We start from the raw sequence: 12,076 nt of genomic DNA, 5'->3' as shown, positions 1-12,076 counted from the left end.
GCCGTGTAACAGATGAGTTCTCGTCCGAAACCCTGATACTCCGAAAGAGTTTGTCCAGTTTGTACACGAAGTGCATCTAGTTTTAGCCGTGACCCTCTCTACTCTTTCACGCATGCTATGCGGGTGATATGATGATACCATGGCAAGTTTCAACATTTTCAGGATTCATTTTGTAGTGATTTTCAAATTCATTGTCATTTAGCTCTCTAAACAATTAGGTAAATGACCAAAGAACAACAAATGATGTCAGAACATGTTGGAAATTGATGACGTCGCTTTGAATGCTGCATACTGAACACAAAAGAAGTCCGGAGTTCAAATAAGTTATTAAAAATAAAAAAGAGGTCCAATGCTGGTTAATTTGCTTCAAGCCATTCGGAATAGTGTAGACTGCACTGTACATAGCTCAGTGCAATCTATGCTATTCCGCAAGGCTTGAAGCTAATCAACATGCAGGTGAGCATTGCAACTCTTCGTCATTGTCTGTGCACTCACGGCTTATAAAACGCTCATACTGCCTCTCTCTTGGTGAGGTGGGACTAAAAATCAGCCTACAAAGAAACTCTAGTACCGGTTCATGGCATGAACCGGTACTAAAGGTCTTCTTGGGGGCCCCAGCCTGACCATAGCCTGACACAGCCTCATTAGTACCGGTTCGTGGCATGAACCGGTACTAAAGGTTGCCCATGAACCGGTACTAATGATGCCCGCCCGCCTAGCCGTTGGAACCGGCACTAATGGTCACATTAGTGCCGGCTCAAATTCAAACCGACACTAATGTGCTTCACATTTGACCCTTTTTCTACTAGTGATGATACAATTTTTCTGCTACAAGATGATGAAAACAGTGCAAGAAATTTAAAATTTATTTTAACTGCCTTTGAGCAGATGTCGGAATTGACTATAAACTTCCATAAGAGTGAGATTTTTTTATTTGGGGAAGCAACTAAAAAAAACTAGAATATACCAAGACATATTCACATGTGAGGTTGGGGGGATGCCTATAAAATATTTAGGCCTGCCAGTAGCAGATGTCAGGCTGGGTAACAAGTTTTGGAAGGGGATTACTGAAAAAATTGAGAAAAGATGTGCATGCTGGCAGGGGAGACTCCTCAACATGGCTGGGAGGGTAACCCTAGTGCAAGCTTGTCTGACTAATATTCCTTTATTCATGATGTCTTTCTACCCTCTACCTGTAGGAGTAAGAAAGAAGGCTGGTTTTTTCAGAGCCAGATTAGTGTGGCAGGAAGATGAAAATAAAAAGAAATATCACCTGGTTAATTGGAAAACCTGCTGTATGCCAAAAGATCTGGGGGGGCTTGGTATCATTAATTTGGATATCATGAACAAATCTCTCTTGGCTAAATGGCTATGGAAAATAGAAACTGAATCTGGAACCTGGGTAAACATTTTGAAGACTAAATATATACAAAACAAATGCTTGGCAGGATTGGAAAAAAAGCCAGGAGATTCTCAATTCTGGTGCAGCCTAATGGATGTTAAGAAAATATATTTTCAACATGTAAAAAAGAGAATTGGGGATGGGAAGGAAACCAGGTTTTGGGAGGATTGGTGGGTTGGAGCTAGACCTTTGAAAGACTTGTACCCCAGACTCTACAATATTAGTTTTGACCACAATATCTCTGTGGCAGAAGCAGTGAATAGGGGGTGGCAGGGTTTTAGCTTCAGGAGGAATTTAAATGCAGAGACTAATGAACTCTGGACTAGTCTTAAGCAGAGATGTGAGTCGATCAGAATGCATGGAGGAACGGATCAACCCATGTGGATGCTGACTAACAATAGACAATATTTGGTAAAATCTTTATACTCCTTTCTAATAAATGAGGGTGTGGGATACCCACACAAATTTCTATGGAAAACTAAGGTGCCATTGAAAATCAAAATGTTTCTCTGGTTGTTGAACAAGAGAAGTATATTAAAAAAAGACAATTTGCTTAAAAAAGGATGGAAAAGTGCGAAAGAATGTGTGTACTGTGGTAAGATATAAACTATCGACCACTTATTCTTCGACTGCTCTGCGGCCAGACTAGTCTGGAGTTTGATCAAATGTGCTTTCGATCTTAGGTGGTGCCCCACTGATCTTGATGATTTTCTGGGAAGATGGTTAAAATACTTTAAAAACCCAGAAAAAGGAATGGTTTTAGTGGGGAGCGCGGCTATTTTCTGGTCTCTTTGGAAATGTAGAAATGATGTAATTTTCAGGTCGAAAAAGATATATGACCCAATGGTTTTTATCCGATTGATGTGTAACTGGATTGTGGATTGGTCAATTTTGCAGAAAAAAAAGCCGGAGGAAAGACTAATGCAGCTGGGAGCAAAACTAATCGAGCGGGTGGCAAATGAAATTTACAAGGCGACACAGGGATGGAGGCTGGGAGTTCGTCGCTTGGAGTTTGATCAATGAAGACCGGCTTCCTTCTTCTTTGTGTCGAATTGTGTTTTTCAAACTGGTCTGTTTAATAGCTCGGTTAGGTTTTGGCGATGGTTGTAAGGGTTGACTCCTTGCCCTGGTGATCGAGAGGGGGGGGGGGGTCAGGGATGTGATCTAGAACTTGTGTTGTGATCCTGGGGTGCGTTGTATGAGACTACTAGACTCTGCCTGCCTTTGGTTTCGTTAATGAAATCGGAGGAAACCTCTTTTATTCAAAAAATAAAGACAATAAAGCTCGTGGAAAACCATGTTAGAATACATAGTAAAATTACTTAGATGAATATTGCAGCACTTCAAATATATTCTGGCTCAGACTTTTACCATAATTTGCTATACAAAAACTTGGCGTCATGTAGAATGACCAAGACGGAATGCTTATTTCTGTTAGTTAGCTACTAGTGGTCTGCAGATTGATACGATGCTTATTTCAGGATTGATACGGTGCATCGACTTGCCGTGTGCTTGCCGACCTGCGATCTGTTCGCCTAAAGCCAATCCGACCTGTCCATTTTATTTCTGTAGTAAGGCAGGTTGGCCAGTGAAAGGCATCCTTAGTCTACGACATGTGCGCTCACGATGATAACCATGATGGCCAGTTGGCAGTGGGAGCTGCGCCACTCATCTTTCTCCAGTTCGCATGGGTGGGTGCTCTGAACTGGTGACACACTTCGAGCGGGCAACTGCATGATCTTCGGTCAACTGAGATATGGTAGTGAAAACGTGAGCAAATGCTCCTGCTACCATAAGGATACAATGTACGTCAAAAAAAAGGTTCAATATTCGTGCAGATGTGATGTAGCTTGAACTACTAATCCATAGATCCTGCCACCTCGTGGAAGCTCTGGTCGTTGGTATGTTTCAAACGATGCATACATGCATCTGGTGCAGCCAATTGGCAATTTTAATGCGTGCACATCCAAAATTTAGTCGAGGTAATCATAAATTATGTTCTATGTGTCTGCTGGACTTGAAGACAAGAGTCAAACTTTTTCTCTGATTTCCCTCAAAATATATACTTTTGTCAGTGTGACAATTGCAGTTTCTGTTTTCTTTGACGAAAATATTCCCTCTCCTTATCAATCACCAAAACGTCATCGTCATCTCCAGAACAGGTGGTGCTTGAACTTCCTGATACCTCTCTTGCCTAGAAGCGAAGCAACTAAATGGACGATCCGCTCCACCACCTCCTCTGCAAGGCCACGGTCCAAGGGCACCTACACCCTCTTTGTGGTAGATCTTCACCCGTCCGGGCCTCGCTCTACGCCGACGACGCCACCATCTTTGTGAAGCCCATTAAGGAAGACGTACAATTCCATGCTGCTACCCTGGCCTCTTTTGGAGCGGTGTCTGGCCTTGTCACTAATTGTGCTAAAAGTTTGGTTGCTCCCATCCGGTGCGACAACATCAACCTTGACGATGTTCTTCATGCTTTTCCGGCAGTGCGCACCTCATTCCCGATGCGCTACCTTGGACTTCCCTTAACCGTCAAGCGCCTCAAGCGAATCCACTTCCAGTATCTTGAGGATAAAATTGCAGGCAAGCTCCCTCCCCGGCAGGGAAGACATGTGGCTTCTGCTGGCCGTGTGGTCCTTGTAAAAGCAGTCCTTACCGCCATTGCCATCTATCATCTCACGCCTCTCGACATCCCGGTGGAGGTCCTCAAGAAAATCGATAGTATTCGCCGTGCATATCTTTGGGCGGGCTCGGATAAGGTATCCGGAGGAAAATGTAAGGTTAACTGGGAGCTCGCCTGCAAGCCCAAGGACAAAGGCGGACTCGGAGTGCTTAATCTGGATAAGTTTGCTAAGGCTTTGCGGCTCTGATGGCTATGGTTCGAATGGACTGACAAGAGCAAGCCATGGATTGGGATGGGGACGCCGTGCACGGAGGATGATCGCCACTTCTTTGCGGCTGCCACTTTGGTCACTGTTGGAAATGGACGAACTGCACAATTTTGGAACTCGTCGTGGCTCAACGGCTTACGCCCCCGTGACATCGCGCCGGACCTCTTTGCCCTCTCTCGCAAGAAGAAATCCTCGGTCCAGCAAGCCATGACCAACAATCTTTGGATCACTTCTATTGATGGCACCAATGGTCTGTCCCTCGCACATATCGAGCAGTTTGCTGACCTTTGGGAAAGATTATCATCGGTGGCCCTAGTGGAAGAGGTGGAAGACTCGATTATTTGGAAGTTCACTAAGGATGGGACATATTCTGCTTCCTCGGCATACAAGGCTCAGTTTGAAGGTCTGACATCCTCTGATCTTGAGCAGTCCGTGTGGAGGGCGTGGGCTCCCCCGAGGTGCAAATTTTTTGCTTGGCTAGTTCTTTAAAATAGGATCTGGACATCTGACCGCTTGATCCGTCGTGGATGGCCCAACTGCGGATTGTGCCCTCTCTGTAAGCATGCACAGGAGTCCGCTGGTCACCTTCTCTTCCAATGCCGCTTCACATTACGCATTTGGAACGACATCCTACCGTGGGTTGGAATGCACCACATCTCCACTACTTCATGGTCGACGAGCGCTTCGGTCAAAGGATGGTGGAACGGTAACCTCCAGATTCGCCTGGCTCCCCCAAAGCCCTTGCCTCATTGATGATGCTCATCGCATGGGAGATTTGGTACGAGAGAAACGCTAGAGTCTTCCGCAACGTGGCGGTCCCTTCGGTGGTCATCATTAACAAGATCAAGCATGAGGTGTCGCTCTGGGTTTTGGCGGGTGCCAAGCATTTGGGTATTGTAATGCCGCGAGAGTAGTTTTCTTTAGTTTGCCGCTTGCGGCTCCTGTCTAATACCTTCTTCCTTAATCAATGAAATGGCAAGTCTTTTGCCTTGTTTCAAAAAAAAGCAACTAAATGGAAGATAGCATGGTATTTAAGTGGGAAGGAAATATGCACGAGAGCAAACAATGGGAGGAAGTATAGTATATTTATATACAAAGTACATCTACGATGCATCTGTTAGTCATTCTCCACCAATGAGAAAAAATATGCACGAGAGTAAACAAGAGGAAGAAATATTCATTGTATAGTATATTTATATACGGAGTAATATGTATGATGCGCGTGTTAGTCATTCTCTATCAATGAGTTGGCAGGGAAAACATGTGCAATTGTTGTTAGCAACCTGACGCCTTTGCTACCTATAGTTAGCCATGAGTAATCAGTATAAAGTGGGACCGAGTTATGTAGGTTTGAGGAAACATGATGATGAATATGAACATGTCTCTTTGTATTCTTGCTAGTGATAACAATCTTTCTGCTTCAAACTTTGCATGTTGCTCTCTATGGAGCGCAGTGAATTGTACTGCACATGACTTTGTATTCTTGCAAGTGATAACATCCTTATTGCTTCCAACATGCTACTTTTTATGGTAACATTTTTGTTTGAATAGGTTGACATGGCGATGACTATGTACACGCAAGGGCACAAGTTAAAGTGGAACTAGTGGCTGGGGCGCGCCCTTGGCGCGCCTCCTCTGCCGTCCTGTGCCCAGAAATCATGTGGATGTACGTATGCATGTGCTTTTGCAGCCCAGATGAGCACCATATGTTAAAAACAAGTGCACTTAACTGAAATAGATCGTTGCAGTGTTCACTCATACACAACACAGACGAGCGCTAGTTGTTCAAAAAAGAATATAAATAACAGAAGTGCAGCAGCAAGCGTTTAGTCGTCAAGCATAGCAAGCTAATAGGTCTATAAAAGTTGAACATTCTCCAAAAGGCGGGCATCATCACACCTTGCAATATAACCTTAGTTGTTCCCTGCAGAACATAAGTATTGTTAAGCATCACACAGAACACACAGTGAACACAGAATAACATAAGAGTGAAGCACTACCTTAGACCTCCCACTTCATTCATAGTGAATCGTGGATTGCTTAACCATTCAAAGAAAAAATAACTCACTAATGAAGAGTACCCCATGAACAGGAAACTACAAAAGCATTCTGCAGAGAAGCATATCAACATTCAAGTAAACTATACAAACTGAGAAACCATGAAAAGAAAATGACCTTATGTGAGCAGCTTTGTCAACTTATGAAGTATAAGAAATAAGATGTGCAAAATAAAGTCTAAATCATAATTGGACGTATCAAATCAAGACTACGACGCGAGGCTACCAACACGACCAGCCTAGTGCAAATGAAAACATAACCACGACTTCAAAGAGGCCACACCCATCCGAACAACCATTAACAACAAAGTACAATTGAGAACTAAACCAAATCCTATTCACAGAAACAAGCTAAGAAAACCTACAAAAGTTTAGCTCGGGAGGCTACCAATACGACCAAATCACAGTTATAATACTCAGCCTGTGGCAGATCTAGAAATAGCTTAACTAATACAACATCCAGGCAACCATGAAATTCTTTGAGACCAACTACTCAAAAGCAACCAAATTACATAAGAGCAACAATTAGACATGTATATCCATGGCTGCGGCGCCAGGGCCAGAGCAACTTGTCCATGGCGTCCTCAAGCAGAAGCAACTACTCATTCCAAGTGTAGTTAGCTGCTGTTATAAAAAAAAGTGTAGTTAGCTGCTCAAAATAGTTTTTGTACCCTTCAAATATAGCCGTTTCTCCCACAACAGGGTCCCAATCAAAACTCGATTATTCTTTGTCTCCGAAACAAAATACGAACATGAGCCAGGAAAAAAAAGAATGAAAATTTTGTAATGTGAAGTGCTGGTCATCGATTTGCAACTCTCCTCGCCGCCTTGTACTTATTGCTTAACTTGTTGTTCACGTACTTGCAAACGAACCACCAAATCTATAAACTTCGAGACTGAGATAGTTAATCTGAAATTTATACAGATGGTACCTATGAGCTTGCATTGATACGATTGTGAAAATCATATTGCAAGGCACCAAAATGTTGTTGAATCAACCAATCAATGACAACCTGAGTAAAAATGTGTGTTTTTGTGATATTCTAGAATATATATCCTCTTATCCATATGTGACACAATTGGCAGGATTGTAAGAATCATCACATAATCACGTAAGGTGCTTCCCCACATCCAGTTATGCAGAGGAACACGGAGGAGCACTAAGAAATAAGTCTGGTCAGAACAAAACTAAGCACAAGAAAATCCAATGTGAAAAGATTAAGCTTGCAAGCATGAGATGACCCATCAGATTCACTAATAAGCTTCTGGACAATCAGCTAATTTGGACAACTGGAAGAATTGGGAACCAAAAGAATTGCAGCTGATAGTTCAGATAAATACACCCTTGTTGAGATGTTACCCACACATTGTTATCATGTATGATGTCTATCTACGAAGGCCTTCATGGATAAACTTAGCTGGTCAGTCTACACAAGCATATAAACAAAATATGTTGCATAGTATTATTTCCTCGAACATACCTAGCTTGCTGAAGCAGATATTTCGTACTTCTATTTGAGTCACTTCATCATCCTCTCCATTTTCTTCTACACTTTCTTCTGATAAACTATCAAAAAAGCCTATCACATACTCCTTGGCTTCTTCTAACCCTTAGAGCCATCATTTGCATAAATTTCTGAAGTTGCAATATACTTTTTCAGTATCAGACAGTCTATCATGTGCATTTAGAAAAAATAAAGAGGTATTCCTTAGTAATATAAAAGAGATCCTAGACATACTCATTGGCTTCTTCTAACCCTTAGCAAAGGCATGCTTGCTTGCATTTGAGATACGACGGAGAAAGAAGGCCACTAAGAAAAAATGTTGCCTACTTCGACTTAATGAAGTTTTAGAACTATTGCTCCAGCACATTCAACTTTATTGGCAAGCATGGTCTGAATTATACAAAGTGTTATATGTCCATTCTTAGATCCTGGACACATTGCATTGTGAAGGACTGAAGTTGAGAACCTGGACACATAGGGCGAAGACATCAACAAAACGAGCAGTTATAGGGATCATGTAAGAATTCTTCTCCTTGAGACGATGTAGCCAATTGTGGAACCCCTGCTTTCCACGGCCACCGCTCGCCGCCTTGATCTTTATGCTAATGGTGGAATCCCTGCAGAACCAGCACAAGGCATGCATCAGTCACAAGGACACAAAATCATCCCAGATCAAGCAAATATGATAAGAATCCCATAGGGCGGCCAATTCTAATAGGGAGCAAAATATGTCTCAACGGAAACAAAAATTAGTAGAAGTAGCAGCAGCACTCATACTGGGCTAGCATAGCTAGCAAAACTTCCGGTTCTACTCTCTTTGACTTTTCAGCCGCATACACATTGAACGTCGCCTAAATCTCTTGACTTCTGTCCTCTAATCTCTCAACCGTTGGAACAAGTATGGTAGTACCTTTGCCACCTCTCTCTTTTCACAAAAAAATGCCAAACAAAAATTAAATATTAGAGGAATGGTCAGAGACCAACCTCAACCGGCTACAGGAAAAAAATTAGGAACTGCCAACGAACCAACAAAGAACCTGGACAGGCAAGGAAACAAGAAACAAAACTGTGTCAGCTCTTAGACATTTTACCGAACAGGAGACAAGGAAGAAAGAGCTTAGCGAGAAGCAAGCCAAACGATGAACTATGGACTGACCGGTCCTTCACCAACAATGGAAGGAGTGAGCAAAAGAGGAAAACCAAGCACATAACATAGGAAACGTAGTGTATAATCATAATAGCTAGCTGTCTAATGCAGAGGTAAGCACATTAATTAGCTGACAGGGAAAACTTCATAGGTTTTGCACTAGCCAAATAAAAGAATGTGCCCATGCGGTTTTCCCACATTAGATGCATACATAACTAAAACTTCTAGTATATGATCCATGTCCTGCTCGATGGCCTTGGAATTTAAGAATTGAGCTCCAGGTTGCCCATAAAAAGGAAACTAAAAGAACTCACAACTGCAACAAAGTGGCAAGCCCTGCTTAAGAAAAATGCAGCAGCATCACAAACAAAAAGAAGAATCGAAAGATTATATATATGTACTCGCTCTCTCTGTATCTAGAGTTGCAGCCTACCCTCGGTCATCGGAGGAGCAGCAGTAAAACCGTTGCTTCCAAAAATTGGAAAAAAGGACCGTATTTGTGCTTCTAATCTGAGCTTCTACATTATCAAATTCACTCTGCACATACTCTTTTACACCCATTGTTCCACTCAATAATTGTGTTCCTGCAAGCATGGGCTAGAGGCATAAAAATTCAATAACCACTAATCCACGAAAAACGAAGCTCGAGTCTCGACAGCTCCAAATTTTCAATTCAGTCAACATCAAGACTCTGGAGTATAACTCAAATGGTCAGAAAGTTCGGGGCACCATAATGGTTCAGCACAAGTAATTAGCACTCACCTTTCATTCCGTGAAAATGGACATATGTTACATATAATGCAGTAATGTGTTAACAGATTTCTTCTCGTTGCTCTTGGGAGACAGACCTACGAGACCCAAATATAGAAGATCGTATAGAACCAAGATCAACTGTGAACTAATTCAGTCTTCATCTATCTGCAACATTATCATCCCACAAAAAGAGCAAAAACTAATTATACCACCATATGTTTATACTAACCACATCAGAGAGATATTAGATCAAAACGGCCAAGAAAGCATCAATGAAGTTTAAAGAGTCTACCTTCTAGATCAACATTGGATTGTAGACTTGATAGCGAAATCAGTTATTGCAAGAGCATGATCCAGCAGATCATTTTTTATACCTAGAACATGACCTTAGTTACAATCATCTGTCAAGAACAATTTCATATCTGCATTTAGTCATACAAACAAATAGAATCCTATAATTTAATGAATGAGGGAAAACAAGATAAAGCAAATTTGAAACCGGTATTAAAATGACATCACGCATAAAAGGACCTTCTCCAGCCCCATGATGCATCGATATCTGAGTACCACAGGAGCTCTAACATCTGAATGGAAAAATCCAAAGACCACATCTCTAAATAGCTCTCATATTTGAACTAAATCATTTTCCTTCATTATAACAATTAGTAGTCTACGAATTTACAGAAGTCGAAGTGGTACAAATAAAAGTGAAATCACTATTATAATGGCACCTTACCATCCACAAATCATTAGCTGTATAGTCCTAATGCAAAATTTACAACATAAACTTTCTAGATCAGAGAATGAAGAAGACTCAGCGATTCTGAAATTACTAATATGGTATGAATTGTTTCCTAGGGATTAGTATAGAAACACATTTAGATTCAAGAAAACAGCTGAAAGGTGACGACTTCTCTTCTAATATGTGTGATAATTTGAACTCCTGGAACTCAAGATACTAACCATTTTTAAACAAGTTTAAGAAAGTGAACTAACAGTGTTTCATTAGACTCAAAAATCAAACCATTTGGTTGAGTAGTGCTCCTTTTATCATCAGCACGTACACCTGCTAATAATCAGCTTATGAATTATCCAAAGGAATCAATAATGTCAGGCACCTTATATTTAGATAAGTATCCAGGCATCTCAATGGGGACCTGCAGGTCGCCGTTGAGGTCCTGTCCAGGCAAACGCCGCCGAGGTCCGTTCCCGACACACAAAAGGGCCGACAAGGAAGGACGGTGGGTGTGGAGGCGGAGCTCGGTCTGCTACCGACGAACAACGGCATGGGATGGGGTGGCGGAGCTCAAACCCAACCTTTCCCGTTGTGCGTGACGAAGAGGATGGGCTGGAGGAGGCGGATCTGGGCTGGCCTCCGCCGCACGCGACCGGTGATGGAGTCGCCTGCCACATCTAGGGCTGTCTCGGATGCGGCGGCGTTGAGGAGCCCTCCGCAGCAGCGGCGATGCCTGCCACAACGAGGAGGAAGGGATGGAGCGCAGGAAGGGGCCGGAGAAGATGGAGCCCGGGGTGGGAGAAGGAGAGGGCACGAGCGCAGGGGAGGGGCGAGGCGGCGGCGGCGACAGAGGGAGGAGGGGTGGCGGCGATGGAGAGGGAGGAGGAGGCGCTCGAGGTGGACGGAGGGTTTCGTTCGACCTCTTCTACACTATCTTGCTTTTCCTTTTATCCTTTTTATTTCCCTACCCAATCTGTTCGTTCCTCGTGGCACACGCGAGGAGGCGCCCTTGTGGCGACTGTTAATGGGTTGTATGTGTTGATTCACTGCTGGACACTCTTGTAGAACTTCCCAAAGTGGGCTGCGAGGTCACCTCCACAGTCATCTACCAAGAAGCAGAAGACTCCGGAACCTGTTGATACATCTGATGTCAACACTGCCTTCTATGCCAGAGTCTAAAGCCTCTTTTGGTTCATAGGAATGTTGTAGGAATTGTAAAGCATAGGAGCTTTGTAGGAAAAATTCCTTTGGACCCCTTTGATTTGTAGGAACGGATTCCTATTCCTATATAGCATATCAATCAATCCTTCACATTTCAAAGGAAGAAAAACATTAGCCTAGACTCAATGAAAAAATTCCTATCATATGCATCAAATGACATCTCTTTCTTCTCTTCGCCTCCTCCTCCCCAGCGAGCACCTTCATGGTCGTTGTCGGCTTCCTTTTCCGCTTGCCGCCTGCTGGAGCTGGGGGGAGGGTGACACGACGGCCTTCCCACTGCCCATGCTGCCGCATGTCGACCTTGGTTGACAGGGTGGTGGCCCGAAGCAAGTTTTTTCGTCCCCAACCTCTTCCTTGGTGC

The 12,076-nt window shown here is 43.0% G+C and overlaps 2 long non-coding RNA genes across 2 annotated transcripts; both read right to left on the bottom strand.

The window, feature by feature from the left end:
• Nucleotides 1-7,337: 7,337 nt before the first annotated feature.
• LOC123106347 (uncharacterized) lies at nucleotides 7,338-9,118 on the bottom strand. The gene is made up of 4 exons (XR_006451303.1): nucleotides 8,843-9,118; nucleotides 8,325-8,475; nucleotides 8,093-8,248; nucleotides 7,338-7,989 (listed from the first exon to the last, which is right to left on the bottom strand). It is a non-coding gene; the product is annotated as an uncharacterized lncRNA (long non-coding RNA).
• A 64-nt stretch (nucleotides 9,119-9,182) lies between these two features.
• Nucleotides 9,183-11,345, bottom strand: LOC123106348 (uncharacterized). The gene is made up of 3 exons (XR_006451304.1): nucleotides 10,877-11,345; nucleotides 10,051-10,159; nucleotides 9,183-9,923 (listed from the first exon to the last, which is right to left on the bottom strand). It is a non-coding gene; the product is annotated as an uncharacterized lncRNA (long non-coding RNA).
• Between the last annotated feature and the right edge of the window lie 731 nt (nucleotides 11,346-12,076).

This window comes from Triticum aestivum, chromosome 5A, assembly GCF_018294505.1.
Source record: "Triticum aestivum cultivar Chinese Spring chromosome 5A, IWGSC CS RefSeq v2.1, whole genome shotgun sequence".
NCBI lineage: Eukaryota > Viridiplantae > Streptophyta > Magnoliopsida > Poales > Poaceae > Triticum > Triticum aestivum.
This window is presented reverse-complemented; position numbering and strand designations above follow the sequence as displayed.